This window comes from Rhipicephalus microplus, chromosome 3 (assembly GCF_043290135.1).
Source record: "Rhipicephalus microplus isolate Deutch F79 chromosome 3, USDA_Rmic, whole genome shotgun sequence".
NCBI classification, from domain to species: Eukaryota; Metazoa; Arthropoda; class Arachnida; order Ixodida; family Ixodidae; genus Rhipicephalus; species Rhipicephalus microplus.
Window position 1 is genome coordinate 36,510,637 of NC_134702.1, and position 18,442 is coordinate 36,529,078.

Below are 18,442 nucleotides of genomic sequence, written 5' to 3' on the forward strand. Positions count from 1 at the left end.
GTATAGTTCCATCTGTTCTGACATTCAACAAAACTTGAAACGAGTGGAGAGACTGTATATCGTCCAACGGAAAAGGCCAAGATTTTCTGCTCCCGCCGCAGTCCTCTCACGTAGGCGCGTTAAAACACCGTGGATTTCTGCAGTTTTGTGTTTGTATGTATACAGGTAGAGAGAGAACATGAAAAAGAGAGAGAAGCGACTATCGTTACACGGCGAGACTATGTGATACTTGATGGTTCACAGTGCCACGACAATAACACGCACGCACACACACACACACACACACACACACACACACACACACACACACACACACACACACACACACACACACACACACACACATTGGCGTAGACACGTGACCTGAATTTACGCACCCACGCACACACGAAAACAAACACTCCGAGCGCGTGTATTCCTGCACAAACACACGCACTTACGAAAAGCCACACAAACAAACACATCGGTGACATCGATACACTGCGGCGGCATTGTCATGAATGAGCTTTACTTTTGCGATGTCGAACTGTGCCCCTTGAGACTATCGCCGTCACTTTATAGCCCTCTTTGAAGACACTCGCTGTAGTCGTTACTGTACACTTCGACTGTGTATACACCTGTATCAACTTTCCCACTGAACATCGACAATCCGATTTTCATGGTTCTTCTCGTAGTACGGCTACAGTGAAATGAAGTGCGTTATGAGCGAGATCTATCGGCTGCTGTGGTCCCTCTGTAACAACCAGGGGGCAGTAAAAGCGGACTTGGGTATAGTGCGCAGTCAAATGGAAAAAGCGGCAAACTTACACACACACAAAATGGGCCCAACAGACATTAGACTCTTGTTTTTACAGCGGCATCGTAAAAGAGCGTCAAAGAACCGTCCCTCTTTCTTTCGGCCATTGCGAGTGTCCTCTTCTCCCCACGCGTGTGGGCTGCTTTTCTAAGCGGTCGCCATGTGTGTATGCTTGGAGCGTAAAGAGGATCCCAAACGAGACCTTTACAGTCTCCGGAATCGCGGTGCCCCGTCTTTCCCACGTAATCTGCGTCTCTTTCGTTCTCTTTTTCTCTAAGTAGTGTCGCGCGTCGGTATATACACCCACATCGCAAACGCCAATTTCACCCTCCAGGCTGGATATACACCTTCCTATCTCGCCCTCTTGCGCAGCCTGTCTGCTTGCCTCTATAGCCTATCGACGGGCTTTGCGCACGGAGGGCTTTAACTGGGAGGTCTTTTAAAGACAAATACCACGTAGACTATAAGTAAGCCCGGTGCTGCGTCGATCCGGGGAGGCAGCTTTCAGCGCACCGCAGCGTAACGACATAGCGGTGACGACCACTACATATATATATATATATATATATATATATATATATATAGATATATATATATATATATTGTGAGAACGCAGCAAGTTCAGCTTCAGCTTCTCGCGAGTGGATTAATATATAGGCTCGTGGGGTGTCGTGACTGACGCGTGTGCCTGTAGCTGTAAGCTGGATTCACAAGAGTGGATGGACGAGGAATTTTCGCAGTGGATGGTCCATCACATGACGTACACGTTATATGATAACTCCCCGTCCTCGTCCGTCCGGCCTCCCCCGCTCGTGCCACGGATCGAAATGCCTCGTGCACGTGCTCGAGCACAAAGGTCGTTTCGAGCAGCGTTCCATGCACTGTTGTACCTGGTGTTCTAGCAGGAAAAGCGTTGCGTAAGCGTGTGATTCGAGAGTTTGAACGTAGATTCCGCGAACCGCCCTCCAGCTGTGTCGTACCATCCAGTACCATCCGACGAAAGCGCCCTCCGCGCTTTCGTCGGATGGTACTGGTCACGTGACTGTTCGGTCCGCGGAGAACCGGGATTTTGCCTTCACGTGTGATGCACCACATATACCGGCAAGTCAAGCGGCGAGGCAGGCGTTGCGAACAAAGGAGAATCGGGAGATCTAAGGACAAGGGCCAGCACACCGATACCAGCTATATTAATATATTTGTTTTTACAGCAAGATCTGTTATGAGATCAAAACGAGGGTCACGTGCTCCGTAGTTTCCCGCGGCCACCACCGTTGTATGTAACCACTATTACGCGAAGTATTAAAAAAAAACCTAAGTGGATAAAAAACGCTCGAACCCGCGGATCCCTTGCGTGCCAGCCCGGTGTTCTACTACTGAGCTAGGCCGGTGCTTTTTCTTTCTTTCATTGTATTTATTACAATGTATGTTAAAATGAACATAAAATGACCCTTATAGTATGAAACATGAGAAGATTCACAGAGCGACAATAAGCGCTTTAGCGTTACTAAAGAAACGCTCGACAAATAATGAAGTTCAGTAGAGCAGCGAGATTTCATCAAATTGCGCTATACACAACAGGTGACAAGGCCAAGCACCTCACCAAGATGGGGTACCTGTCCGGTTTGAAGTCCATATCATCATAAATGTCTTTTAGGTGGACAGCCATTCTAATGAAATGTGAGGTCGAAGAAATGGCGGGTTCTGCATTGCGATCTTCCATACGCATCTTCCATAGACTGTGCATACCCATGAGAGAAAAAGAAAACCTATCAAAAGGCACTCCATCCAGTGATGTCAGCAAAAGTTAACGGGCAGTAAAAGAATCAATATCAAATTTGTTTTTTTTTCAGAGTCCACGTGAAAGACATCCTAAAACAAGATAGTATCTTTGAAACTAACAAAGCAATGTTTTATTGTCTCTGGCACATCACATAGATGGCAGTCAACACAGGAAACAAAAATACCCTTAATTTTTAGCCATGTTTTAACCGGCAGCGTTTCAGTACGTAAATTACAGAAGAATGTTCTTGCATTTGAAGGCGCATACATTTTGCGCACTCATTTCAAGATATCATGACCTGGTATATTGGAGTACAATTAACGGTACAACGGAGGCGGAAAAAAGCATAGATAGGGAATCTTTGTATAATACTTTGAGAAACACTGCGTACAAGTATTCTATAGCTTTAAGGAACATAACTGCAGAATAAGCTTCCTCCATGAGTCCCCACAAACACGACCGTTCGGAAAAGTTTGAAGAAGTGACTAGGTCAGGGAAGCAATCCACGAGATTAACCTGCAAGAATGAACAAATTACGGGACGGGAATTGTCACGGAAAAACAGAAAAGCGGGAAACTCTTTGCCATAGATATAGATGTTTTAATCCTAACTCACCAGCACTAACTGGCCGGAAAATGTTGTCACGACGCATGGGCTCAAAAGTAGAAAACTCCGTCGCAAACTTACCGTATACTAAAGCTTCAGGCATATAATTCATCGCAGCCACAGTATAACAAAAATTGCACATAATTCCTTACAAGTGTGTTGCAGGTACCTTATCCGAAGAATGACGAAGGATGGCATAGTGAATGCCTTCACACTATAGTATAGGCACAAAATATCATAACGTTTTATGATGTAGTGGATACCATGGAAGTCCACTTGTAGCAGGTACCCAAAGATTGTCTAAAAAGGCTGTGAAAGGTTGCTGTTCAAGCTTTCGCTGTGAGTGAGCAGAGCGTAAGCACGCATGCATTTTTTATATGCGACAGTGCATTTTAGTGAATAGGTAGTCTACACATACCTTCATCAATAATGCGAACCTTTTCCACAAGATTTGCTCATCCAAACCGTGGTCTCTGCCTCAACGACTGTCGGGCCGCAAGCTTAGCACGAAAAAAGTTACATGACTAGCATTTCTTTAGGCGCTATGGATTCGTGAAAGTGGATTTAAAATATTGCTTTGTCGAGGCTGTAGTATATGTATACCGAGATCGGTGAACGGTAATTCTTTAAACGCACGTTGAGGCTGGTATGACGATGGTATCGCATGAAGTGGCGATAAGATATATAAAACTCGCTACCCTGACTGAAGAAATACAAAAAAAAGTGAGATAAAGACAGCGAAACATCAGCATGGTCAAGGATCGATAACGGGCTGCCCAAATCCAGTTGAAACGCAAAAAAAAGCGGAAAGTAGTCAGAAGTGGGCTTCGTGAGACGATCTCAGGCATCACCGCTCAAGCAGCAGAGTTCCTCCTGCCGACTCTCCTGGCGTCAACGTTCCTCTGTTTAATCGTGTCAATACAAGCAATTGAACAAAAGGTGTACATTGTATAACGGTGGGATGAACGGAACGCCCTCACACAAAAAGAAAAGTGAAAGAAAAAGAAAGGCAAGCATAACTCTCAGAAGTGCGGTCAGACTTCTACCGACAGCATTTCTTATTTTCTTGCTCGGCTCTGCCAGAGAAAGGACTCCAAGGCCGGCCTTAACGTCAAGAAAAGGGGTTTGCAAAACAAAAACGAAAGAAGAAAAGACAAGAAAACACAGAAAGAATGGGGACGGGGAGGCGATCGGAACCTTTCAGTTTTGATCCCGCTGAATAAACACGACTTCGACGAAAGAAAAAAAAAAATGCCGTTGTGGAAGGAACGACGTCTTGCGCTTGCCCCATAAATCCTCGACCATGCAGGCTAACTGAGTAATGCAGCCGCTATAAGCGCCGCATTCACAGGGGGCGGGGAGAGTCGGAAACGATTCTTGCGCTGTTTTCGTTTCGAGACACCACTCCTTTGTGTTCAGACTCCCTGTGTGTATACTCTCCGTGGCGATAGGTCATAGGTCTGTGTGTGCTGCTATACTGCACGAGTTTGAAGGGGATGAGAGAAGTAGGTGAGGGAAAGGGTGTAAGAAACGAGTGTGAATGGCAGCGCCCATTCGGCGTACGAATAGTGCATATATACTGTGGCCTATTTTATAGATGGGTTTTGGTGCCGCCATATTGGGTGGTTAACACTGCATTTCTGCACCTTCAACAACTAAACGAACAGTGATATGGTAAGTAGATGGTCATGAAAACAGTCGGGTTAGCGTATTCGACGTTTAGTGACTTAATACTCCTCCATGGCCATATACGAATGGACAGAAACACTTTATTAATTGTCCGGCGGTTCCATGACCCTGGCTAAGGCCTGGAATGCCGGGACGTTAAAGCTTTTCCTCCCCACCACTTTTCCTCTCCACCTGTTGGACTGCTTAGAGTTAAATCAAGAAAATATTGGCTTAACAGCTCGAGGGGCGGCGTCTTTGTATCTTACGTGAAATCGTCTATACGCCATCCCGCACCGGTGGTGTACCATACGGGTCGTGGGTGGCTGTTTTTTTTTTTTTTCGGGCATTCCTCAATTTCGCGAACGACCCCCCACGATGAGACCTCTGAAAATCCGAAGACGAAAGAGTGCTGCTTTCTGCAGGGCTTGCGAATTTCTTAAGTACTTGCGATGATATCTCTATCAAACGTCGGTAGAGAGCCCTCCGTGCACGTATATATATACACGATATGTGCGATTCAGGAACAAAGGAATCCAACAAACAAAACTACTTCGTCAGACAGGACGCCAGTGTATAGACAGCGACTCGTTATGCTCTTGTAGTCTGGCGTTCCTTTCGATGGCCGTCGCTGGTTTTCGCCGCGATAGCAATCTACGTGAGAAAGAGCGGCATAGACTTACATTAGTGTTAGTTAGCATCAATTGCAGTGCCGTTGTATGGTTGACTCAAGACGAAGTAGAACACCACACATACAACTCATTGGGTTGTATGTGTGTAGTTTTACCACACACATGCAGTATGATATATATGGAGTAACTGTATCCCGGAAAGGAACAACGTTTACTCACTCGCTTTCTCTTTCTGTGTTTTCGCGCGTGTGTGTAACTACAGCAGCTCCACAGCTCAGTAAACACATGCCTTGCTTCAAAATGTCAAGGGGCCAAGCCCCTTAACGATCGAAAGGGCGCATATCTTAAACGTTAAGCAGAATAAATGTAATAACGCAAGTAGCATAACAATTATGCCCCGCCGCGGTGGTCTAGTGGCTAAGGTACTCAGCTGCTGACCCGCAGGTCGCGGGATCGAATCCCGGCTGCGGCGGCTGCATTTCCGATGAAGGCGGAAATGTTGTAGGCCCGTGTGCTCAGATTTGGGTGCACGTTAAAGAACCCCAGGTGGTCAAAACTTCCGGAGCTTTCCACTACGGCGTCTCATAATCATATGGTTGTTTTGGGACGTTAAACCCCACATATCAATGATCAATCAAATAACAATTGGCATTCGCATGTCCCCAATTTTTAGAGGAGTGTATGAATGTTGAGTGTTAAGGCGGTGTTTAAGGCAGTGTTAAGGTAGTGAAAGCTTCAATGGGTAGTGGCGACCTAAAAAGACAGATGTGCCTGAGCGAGGCGCCCCCCCCCCCCCTTTTCCCTCTCTTGTAGCACTAGTGTCTGCACTATACAAGTAATACGTGGAATGGACAAATTACCGACTAGAACACAGTGTGACGTCTTCCAGTCAACTTTCATGATGCTGACGACTATGTTGATGACGAGATATTGTGATGTCATCGTGTCATGATTTTTTTTTTTTGCGGACCCGTGTAAAAGTCGTTTCGGAGGAACGCCAACGTTGACTTATCTCATTTGACGAATCATGCTTCCACTCCACAAAAGTACCAAATGGGACGATATTGACGACCATGTACACAGCAGGTTTCGTGGTGCTTCTGGTAGGTACTATACTACAAGCATAGTTATGATCACTATATCATGCCATACTACCTTGCGGATGCCGCGCCTCGTATGCAAACGTACTTATAATCATCCTAACAATGATGTGCGCCACTAAGTACAGAATAACTACTCAACTGACGTCTTTCATCACAAATCAAGGAATTCAAAATATCTGAGTTCTCTTTGATCTCTGACTGCGAGATCAAAAAAGAAACCAGGAAAGCTTCACTCAAAGCGAACAACTGGAAGGGGATCGAGCGCTCACTCGAAACTTCTGATGAAGTGCGGTGATTAATTTGTCAAAGAGACGCCGGCCAATCAGTTCCAGCTTTCTTCACCCACACTCATTCTTTCTCTCTCTCGTTCAGTACACGTATATTCTCAACATGCATGGACAAGAAGTTTAAGAACATGTTTCATTCATTTTTGTTAGCGCGATACGGGTGTTTTGTCACAAAGCTTCTCATTGAACAAGTATATACGTCATTAAAATTGCCTGTTGTTAGCCGTTATGCAATGATCGAAGATGCGGAGTCACTGCAATAATTGGCAGAGTGGAGCACGAAAGCTGCCGCATGCGCACTGCGCGGATGCACTTACGCGCATTGATCGGGGAGAGGGATTTGTATTGAAGACGAAGTATACACAGCGCCCGCATCAATCTGCTTCGCCTGTCCTAAAATGCAAACATTACTCGACGCAGTATTATAGTCATCCGACGGGAATAATGGGCGCATACACAGCGGCGCGGGACACGAGTCCCTATAAGGCCTGTACAGAGTCCCGACGTCGCATACGGGGAGATTAAAATCTGCCGTGTAGTGTTTGCGCTCGAATTGACGCGCGACTTGCACAAGGGCTTAACACACGCCCGTGGCGATGCGGGACAGATCCGCTTGCTCTGCAGCGTTCGGCTGCAAAAGGGGGGCGCTCGTTTCGCGCGAGGATCGTTGGGCCCTTACATATGCTGCAGGAGCCGCCATGCGACGCAGGCAGCGCGCCAGCTTGTTATCCGTATGAGCGACTGGAATTTTGTCGCTCGTGAAGACCATATGCGCACGCATCATTCGCCGTGTGTGCAGCTTCATGAAATCCGTGCAGAGGGAGCAGCTCTGTGTACTGCGTCGGATCAAATGAATGCAGTGTACAGAAAGCTATTCAAATCAATGCACGAGTACAAGGCCAATAGGAACTATAATTCGGGACATGTTGAGCAGAACTCTGTTCGTCTTTAATACAACCGTGCATGGTGGCCGAACACGCAGACACGCACACACTATTCGGAAACGTCGTTCCCTAATTGTATGCAAGTAGTTCTCTCCGCACTGCACGGAGTTCTTGGCGATCGAGGCGGCGGATCACACAACACATGTAGTCGAATCGGCTGTCTGGAATGACGACTACTAGCCGGTATACTCGGCTAATTACGAGAGTCATTAATAGGTCTGTGAACGGGGGGAGGAAGGTTATGGAGGGATGGCGAGAAACGATGATACCTATGGGGGGCGAATGAAGCAGAGGAAAGGGGGGTGGGGTGAAATACCGAACACGCGAATACGGCGTATTGGGGATATAAACGTGAATTCAGACCCGGTGGGGAGGCTCGCTCGTCTGAGCTTCGAAACGAGTCCGGGACGCAAACTGCCGACGCGTGCACAGAGGGGATGCATGCTCAGGTGGATGCTGCGAACTGGCAAGGCCCGTTGGGCTATATAGACCGCGCAGCTTGATTGAGAACGTCGCCGCAGCCGCGGACAATCTCGTTCCCTCTCGTTTGATTGCCCCTCTGGGAGGATTACTCGAAGCTCGCTTGTCGAACTCGCAAAGTTGCGACCCGGCGCAATGGGGGGTGGTGGGGGTGAACGAAGTGAAAGGCGTTCCAACGAAATGTTTGCGAGTTCGCGCACGCCAACGCAGCTGTGTGCGTCTGTAAAGGTTTGCGAAGCGCGTTTGAAAAACGGAGTGAGGCAAAGTTTGGGTGTTCGCCGAAGCGCACTTTTTTTTTTCATCCAGCGAAATTGGGCACTCCCTTACAGAGGGTCGCTCTGCAGATGAGTTGCTCGCGCTCTTTAATAACGACGAAGGTATTGCGCGGGTGCCCCAATAACGACCTTCGCTGGGACGAGCGCAAATCATCGTTAGTAGCGCGAGTGAAATGACGCTGAGCGCCCGATTTTGCGAGGAGTTTCTATTCGCTCCCCCCCCCCCCCCCCCTTTTATATCTGTACTTACGTGCGAAAACTTTTGGGGTGATCGTTCACCGAGCGCCACGAGGCGTCTTGAGCCGTAGTGCATGTTTTGAATTTTACGACCACTTAACCATTAGAATACATTTTACCCCACCGAAACATTTCGTACAAGATTCCAATAATTCCGCATGTTTTCGTACGGAATCAGTAGAAGATTCATGTACTTTTCGTGTACCTGCCTTATGTTTCCGTTAGAATCTTATAAAAACATGCGGCGCATGTATGAAATACATTTGGACACCATATGGATTTTGTACGATAACAAACAGAAATACTGGAATGGTGTGCCGGACGTTTCAGTAAGGTATGACATCTCTCTTAATGGCCCCTACTTCGCTGCTCTCTAGCATGTGAGACAGCATCACGTTGCACTGTTACGGCATGAATTCATATTGTGCGCATTGTGGGGGGATACAATTACCTTCGGCAGCACTCTCGAGTCATACACTAAGAAAAAAAGTTCTTTGACTCCTTTATGAGAATCCTTTGATTCCATTTGACACGCATATTAAAGAGACACACTATGCGGCAGATTTATGGAATAAATATGCACCTCACGTGAATTACGTAGGAAAACTCTTTTTTTTTCAAAGACGTGCGTCCTACGATTCTTCGAAGAGAGTACTATTAGCGTCAAATAAAACCTGAACAGTGGCAAGCCTTTGCGATAATGTATAGTGCGTGCCGCCCAGTTATCACCATTGACAGGCGCGCGCATCCTGTTCAGCAGCTTTGCGCATATATGCGTGCCGGGTCGTAGAGATGAGTGGACGGCGTGCACAATACCATCGAGAATGATTGCCGCTGTTCGGGTTTCATTCGACGCTGATAGTACATAATGATTTCTAAAGAGAGTTAGCGTGCGTCTTTGCGCAGGAGCCAAATGATTTCTTTAGAGTGCGCGCGCATTCAGACCTCCGACTGTTAAAAGCGTTGGGCTATGCTTTTATCAGCCTCACCGGATCGCACACAGGTGTGTTTTTGAGTAACGATTTTGTCTTGTGTACACGTGTATGCGCTCAAAAGCGCGCCGAACCAGCATAGTAAAATACGCGATTTTACTCAATCATATCTCAACCTTTTCACGACTCCTTCACTGCATAACACTTACTCGCCATTGTCGTTGGACGAAAACAGTGTGCGACTCTTTGCGGGGAAACATCTACTTGCACGTATGCATACAAAAAAAAAAGCGTTCGTAAGACTCCCATGCCTCCACATTGAGCTTTTACTATCATTATCGCTTATTTTCAGATGTTACACAAAAAAATCGTGTTACACAGTCTAAGAAAATCATAACAGCATGTATATACGACAGCTGTGCGCCACTTTGCAAATACGTCGAATAAATGAAGAATACACGAAGTTCCTTTACGGAGAAGCCCCCGGTTCCCATTTCTTAAACGAAATTTACACACACAAAACAAGCAGGGAATAGAAAGAAGGCAGACAAATCGTTTTTGGCTGCAGAGCGTATGGAGCTCTCACAATCTCAGAGAGAAGTCCGGGGGAAGCTGGATGCTTGAAGATATAAAAAAAAATCATTCAACGGGGGGAGGTTGGGGGTGTTGCGAACGTTTCGGCAGGTGGTCTTGTTTTGTCTTCCACGCAGCGACAACCTTGAAAAAGGCAAAACGACTTGTCGATACGTCGGCTGCAGCGGCACCCCGAGTTAAACGATGTTCCACCTCTCCGAGCATAAACATTTACAAGTATAGTAGCAATAGCGCTGGTAGAGAGACAATAGAAGCAGTGAAGAAATGAATAATACGATCAACGACCGAGACCTTCAAGGCTTTCGTGCTATTGCGTCCGTTGCGACAGGCGATTAAGCATCGCATACTGAGAATGAGACATAAGAAGATGATTGTGAAGAAGTGCGACAATCAAAACAATATCTGGGGTTTCGCGGGCCAATAACGTAGACATCACTGTGATGCACGCCGTATTGGAGGGGCCCGGAAGTTTCAGCTACCCTGGAGTTTTCCAACGTGGGCATGCGTGTAAGTGCACGAGCCTCTGATATTTCGCCTTCATCCCGATGCGACCACGGCAACTCGGGATCAAACCTGCGAGTCGCACTAGCACGATAGTTGGCGAATTCTTTTCTCACAGAAAAATCTACGGAACTGCGAAGCTCTTAGAGACACGGAGCTGCTGGATTGTAGCTCAAGGTCTTCCGCACGTGTGATAATTTGTCTGGCCTTCTAACATGCAGTCTGCCCGCCTAGAAGGCAGTCGTGCCTCACGACTGCCTGCTGGCAAAACACAGCTTTACGGGATGGAATGCTGCTATCACAAGGCAGTATTGCGCGTGCGATAGTGATAACGAATGTGCCCCGACCACGCTCCACAAAGTTTAGATGACCTGATTTTCTCGCCTGCTTGCGTATAATGTGGTCTGGCCCTTGGACATCACGAACTAACCATTACCATTGTGTGCCTTCATAGAGAAGATAAAATACTTCACGAACCAACAAAGCTGCGAGCTTCCATTGTGTTCTCAGGACGAAGAGAGAGAGAGAAAAAAAAGGGAAAGAAAACACTGATTGAAATGACCTACATTCCAAATAAAGGCAAGAGGTAGAGAAAAAGAAGACGGAGACTTGGGTAAGGTGGTTTGAATGAAGAGTCTAATCTTGTTAGAGTTGACCAATGAAGATGGAGTGATCTAAGCAGCGTGCATAGGGGAGAGAGTTAGTTTCTACGCGAAGAACGTAAACGAAAAAATTAAATGTTAGCGAGTAATGACAAGCTGAGTAAGGGTGCTTCTGTTTTATTGAGATTTAAGGCAAAGTGTCCGGGGATCGCTCTTTGAAATAAAAGATGCGCCATACAAAAGTTGAAAGAGTCGTCAGCGTTAGACCAAGTGGTGCGTATCCTTCTTCGAGATTTGTAAACGTAAAGACGACGAAAAAAAATCACCCTAAACTACAAATAAAAGTGAGAAACGATCAAAACGTCACACGGACAAACGTATGCACCACGTCTAGCGAGTGGGCTTCGTCACTGGTGTCGTTCGGAAGCTGTCACGCGAACATGTCTAGAGTGACACTCAGTGTATAGAAAGAATACCCTCGAGCGACTTCGTTCTAGAGTGGCCTTCGCGCTCAGCTACGGAATTGATTGTAAAGGTTGCGGTGCGGCGCACCTACTGATGAGATATTTGGTGTGTATAGCCACGGTAACGGTGGTTCAAGATTATACTATAATTTTGAACACGGAGACATCTTTAAACTACGGTTTTATTTATTAAAAATGTGGTGACGCCACAAAACGTACTACAGGCATATTTTACTATACTCTATAGCTTTCGTCATCTGCGCGTCACAGACCATGCTCTGCAACAAAGCGACTGATTAACAACATCTACACCGTTGATTTACTTTTTTTGATTTGTTGGGTTTAACGTCCCAAAACCACCACATGATTATGAGAGACGCCGTATCGGAGCTCTCCGGAAATTTCGACCACCTGGGGTTCTTTAGCGTGCACTCAAATCGATTGCAATTATGTTTATTCTGAACACCTCTTAGATGCGGTGCCTTTTTGTTAGAGAATATTGTCTACAATCAATCAATCAATCAATCAATCAATCAATCAATCAATCAATCAATCAATCAATCAATCAATCAATAATTTATTTAACGTGCCCATCAACAAACATAAGGTCTTTGTGCTGGCGCACGTACAAATAAAATAATAAAAATGAACAATACAATACAGTCTACAGAAAAAAAATTGAATACAGAGAGCGAAAACGCACCAACAAAAATAAATCAGTGCGAAATGGGAAGAATAAACTACAAGACGAGAGCCATGAAATGGCAGGGAAAATAGAGAGGAATATACACAACTATGTGGAAGAGGCTTCCTGAAAAACGAAAAGGGGAAGAATTTGTATATATTGTTAGAACTACCTTCAGACAGCGCAAGGCTGAAATAAAAACAAAGTCAGTGAACTGTCCAAAACATCAAGATCATGAAAGTTAACATTATAAAGACTGTGTATTCTGTGATGAGTAGAGTTTTGAAAGAAGTTGGCAAGTACATGAAATGGTCGACTCTCCCTGGTTAACTTACGCGGTATCCGGAAATTCACACAACCGGGAAGCAAATGGCAGAATGTGATACCGTGAACCAATAGTTTGTAAATAAATAAGTGGTCAGCGCGATTTCATCCGCAGTGAAGTGATGGCAATGATAACTTTCTGGCAGTGTTAGAACGACATGCAGAGACATTTCTAGCAAAACGATGGCTGTATAATAATAATAATAATAATAATAATAATAATAATAATAATAATAATAATAATAATAATAATAATAATAATAATAATAATAATAATAATAATAATAATAATAATAATAATAATGATGATGATACAGCAGGTTTTACGTCCTGAAGCTATTATATGATTATGAGAGACGCCCTGGTGGAGCGCTGCGGAAATTTCGGTCATTTGGTGTTCTTGCACTGACACCGCACAGTACTCGGGCCTCATTTCGCCTCCACTTAAATGCGACTGCCGCCACCGGTATCGAACCCGTGACCTTCTGGTCAGCATCCAAGCACCGCAGCCATTGTTGATACACCCTTGGCAGACCCTTGTCTATAATGCGTAACAAATGTTGCGCCTCTTGATTCGTTCATCGCTATTTCCATACCATCATTTATCGCCTTACCATATTTCTCGCCACCCTAATTGCATTTTCATGTAATACCTGCTTACATTTACGTTTTAAACGAGCCTAATACAAGCAAATCACTGTGGGACCGAATTTTTGTGCGTATAACTATCAAACTAAAATCTATGTATTATTAAGAAATTGGGAATAGTGAGTAAACTGGGCGTGACAGTGTTTCTGTGTGTCACCGTGCAACCAAACTGACAGTTACCCTAAATTTGTCCACGTAACAAGGATGAACCACTCTGCCTCTGCTAACTACAGTGTTTTGAAGAATGCCTTAAAATGTTGAAGGTTGTTGTACAATGAACAATTTATGTGGTAGAAAAACAAAATCCACGTTACGGCTTCGTACAGTGACAGTGTATAGCGTAAAACGGTTGTGTGTGCTGCGCAAAAATGTAAATATCTTCAACATATCCTTTTTCCCCCCTCCTTTCCAACACGCACACAGGGAGGCAAAAAAGTGTAATGTGTATCAGTGGAGAAGCACAGGAAAACACACACACACACACACACACACACACACACACACACACACACACACACACACACACACACACACACACACACGTACGCACTCATGCACGCGCGCGTTTCGCCAAATTGATGTCGCCATGACTTTGAAAGGAGCTCGCGTTGTTAGATAAACAAAATGTGCTCACTGAAAAACATGAATGAAAGGTGATGAAATAAATTATAAAAGCACGCTTAGTAGCGTTCAACAGCAGTACCGATCCAATTTTACTTGCGGGAAACATTCTTAATAGATTGAATGTGATCCGACCAAAGTTTCTCACTGACCGAAACGTAACCCCCCCCCCCCCCCCCTACAAATAAAGAAAAATGGCGCAGCGAATTTAAAGTAACAGACAAACAAGCAAACAAACGAAAGTGACGCATTATGAAACAAAGTTCCTGCCGAAAAAAGAGGGGTTAAGCTCTACAGTGTTCTGTGTACTCGAAATTCCCGGCATGATTCTGGGGCAAGCCATAGTGGGTAACTGCGTATAAATTTTGACTACGCGAGATTCTTAACGTGCGCCTAAATCAAAATATACACATGGATGTCTTGTTGCCTTTCACGCAAAGGTGATACCTCTAACGTCACGAGCTTTTTATTTGCAGCGCTACACCTTGATTGATTTGTGGGGTTTAACGTCCCAAAACCACCATTTGATTATGAGAGACGCCGTAGTGGAGGGCTCCGGAAATTTAGACCACCTGGGGTTGTTTAACGTGCATCCAAATCTGAACACACGGGCCTACAACATTTCCGCCTCCAAGGGCAATGCAACCGGCCCCGCTCGGTATTCGATCCCGCGACCTGCGGGTCAGCAACCGAATACCTTAGCCACTGGACCACCTCGGTGGGGCGCAGCGCAACACCTTAGCCTCTAATGTATAGTAGGGCACTGTTGTAAAATGAAGATTCGCTCCCTTCTAGACATATCGGATGTAATCTTTTGGAGCGCAGCGTCCGCCTATGTGTGCACGCAACTTGCTTTTGCGAGTTATTCGGACCAGTGGCCAAGAAAGGGAAATTTACATTGCGCACGTGATGACTTCGACATTCTGCATTATCACTGTGTTCTTCCTAAACCTTAGCATGTTGCGTATTACGACAGCCGAAGCATTTTGCTGAAGTCAGTACCGCGTTCGATGGCTCGGTAGACGAGCCGCGTTTCAAGGCCCGAGTCAAATTATTCTTATTTTTCTTCGCTCTGAAACAGGAGTCTCCGATACACGGCCAGCGCAGCACGCACATGACTCTGTGTCATACATTTGTTTTTTTTTTATAGTAAGCGTATTCTCGAGCTACACAGACAAGACTGGTCTCGAAGCATTTTTTCAATGCAGCGTCCCATATCTTATGCGGTCAAGTGTTGAAACTTAACTGAGAAACAAAAACTTTATATTTCAAAATCGGCGTCCAGACTTTAGACATCCTGGGCACCGGTATCGATGTGTCGTTGGACTGCCGACGTCAAGTCCTCTCCAAAAATCGCCGATATATTAGATATGGGCAGTTCCGCCTTTCAAATCGCAAAGTCGTCTAAGATTTTGTGCAAACTACCCTTTGTGATGTCATCTCTACTGTCGCCCGCTTTTACCTTCTTCGCTATACCATGCTTAGCGGGACTACACTTTGTGAATGTGGCCGCTGGCTGAGAGGAGTTTGATAGCACTGCTCTGAATGAAAACAATCAAGAACCAATTGTGCAAGCATTTAGAGAACACGATTTGATTGCTCTCACGCCAAAATGGAACTCTCCATACTTCAGGAAAATTTAATTCTTAATCACGAGGTTATTATGAATACTAAACCTCACAGAAGGCAACGTATTACTAGGCCTATTTCTCATGAAACGTAATATCGAATGACATAGAATTGTGATGGGTGAGCGTGACACAGGCTTTTTGCACACGGTCGGTCACGATTCCTGCCTAAACTTGTTGACCGGTGACAGTTTTCACGAAGTATTCCAGCATATAAGCTCATGGATGGCCACTGAATAATTAATTTGTTATATACGCGGACGATAGGTAGTTATAAGAAAATGAATCAGTGCCGTTTCGCAAGAACATGCGCGCATTTCTATTCGTCTCGTAAAGCCGCAAACATATCTTACATAAACACGATTAATACAATTCACTTTAGTGTCAGAGACAAAAAACAACAAGAAGCATTGCACGCCTGCATTCATAGAGCGACAACCTTTGTTACGTAAGTATTACGTAAGAAAAAAAAAAAGAGAACAGTCGATAATATACGAAGCCCGGTTGGGTATCAAGGCCGAACCAATATGTTTTCTCTCTTAAAAGCGGATTTAGCCGATACAAGAAATGACGTTTTACTTGGCTTGCCTATGTGCTACGTGATAGCCCCCAGAACGACTTTTTCTTCGTCCATCCTTTCTGGGGCGACTGCGCAGTGATGTCTAAGATGCACTACATGCCTGACTTATGCAGTGTATATTTTATCACTTTAGTTTTTTTTGTTTTACATGCTTGCTTTTTGTCGCGCGAACTCATATTTGCGCATAGCATGAAGCGGGTTGTTGCGTTCACATACGCTGAAGATTGGTTCGTGTGCGATTACGCATGAGCGTGTACTTGTCAATATAGTGCGTATCTATATCGACCCTAGCTGACTTCGTCTCAATAGCTCTTCGCTTCACATCTTCCGATGTGTTCTGTCAGCAGCAAACATCGATAGAGCAAGGCTATTGCCAACAGTGCTGGAGATAAGGAGCTGTGCTTCTATACTGGCGCAGTATTTGGCCATCCATCTGTTGAAGGCGTGCTTACTCTGAGACATAAGTCATTTTTAATCTATTCTTGTACATGAAAGTTATCTTTACTTCTGGCAAATTTTAACTAGGGGGCAGTTTCGATAGTTTCCTGTCCAACATAGGATATCGATGGTCAGTATAAGATAAACTGAAATTGTTTGCTCTGTTACCAGTCATATTCGGGTCGTTGCTTCCCGCGTTAGCAACTGCCCCACCATAAACTATAAGCTAATAAGAAAAGTTATGGTAACTAAACGACGAAGGAGAAAAAATAATTACAAAGTAATATTGCAGCAACACTCGTTGCTTTCACCGGTCAAAAACGCACAGATAATCTAACCAGCCACAGAAGCATTATAGCAGCATGGTCTGTGAATGTGACAGATAGGTATATATATATATATATATATATATATATATATATATATATATATATATATATATATATATATAATATATATATATATATATATATATATATATATATATATATATATATATATATATATATATATATATATATATATATTCTGTCCGAAAACCGGAATTAATGTTACATCCAACAGGCAGAAAGTACGTAGTCGGCTTTCGTTACACCAGAACGCTTAATGTGGGTTTCTTCTGTTGAGCGATTAGTACTGATTACATAATAATTCACTACAAAGAACGGGCTAATCACCGAAAGCTTACTTGAAATGAAGTTTGAAACTTCAAGACACCTTTCACACCCCTCATCGTATGAGACGCAGATTCGTTTTACAGCGTATGTAGAGAGAGACATAATAATACTGTCACGAGCTTAAGGGGGACACCTAAACGAAACAGCCACTTCATTAAAGATAACGACACGAGGAACACGACATGTCACATCGGCTGTCAGCGTTCGATCAAACTAACCAAAGCGAGCCCAAAGTAGAGAAAGGGACTCACCTTTTCGCCGTTATTGAGCGAGCCCGCCGATGCGGGCACACGACGGCCGCCTTCAGCCCGACGTTAGGTATATCCAAGTTCGGTGAAGCACATATCAACACATCCTCACTGTAGCATGTCGGCAGCTGCAGACAAGAAAGAGATGACCAGACGATGCGATGCGTGTCACTAGCGCGAAAGCTTGCCGTTCGCTTGCTTGCTTCGGTCGCAGCGAAAAAACGACGCCGTGCACCGCTTTTCACTCAGAACGTCATCGCTCCACAGACAGCGTCGTTCAACTTGTGCGTAACACCGGCGGCCGAGCTGTCACCACCTCCGGAACCGATCGTCGCGATGCTGCTCGATCCGTCACAGCTCGGGTGGAGAGAAGGGGAAAGAGATTGATTTCGGGATCCCCTTTTCCGGCAATAATCTCCCTCGCCGCCAAAACTGTTGTCGTACACCGTCTCCTGCTAACGCAGTGGGATTCTTCGGCCTTCGTAACACTTTTTTCCCCGCCACCCGCGTCTTCGTCACCAAACGATATCAACGTTTCTGTGCAGACCGCGTGCTCGTATCAACTCGCAGTATCGATCTGAAGTAGAGTGATAAACGTTGGTGGCGTCCTCCGAGTAAAGAGATAGAGTGATGGAAACAAATCTAGAAGATCTAGACTACGACGACTTCGAGACGCACGCACCACAAAAACACGA

At 45.1% G+C, this 18,442-nt stretch overlaps 1 protein-coding gene across 1 annotated transcript in view; it reads right to left on the reverse strand.

The window, feature by feature from the left end:
* Tmtc2 (Transmembrane O-mannosyltransferase targeting cadherins 2) overlaps positions 1-18,088 on the reverse strand; it is a 391,877-nt gene extending 373,789 nt beyond the window's left edge. The window contains exon 1 of the mRNA XM_075889238.1: positions 17,751-18,088. The gene's annotated coding sequence lies outside the window, so the exon portion shown is untranslated. The remainder of the gene's footprint in view (positions 1-17,750) is intronic.
* Positions 18,089-18,442: the final 354 nt, after the last annotated feature.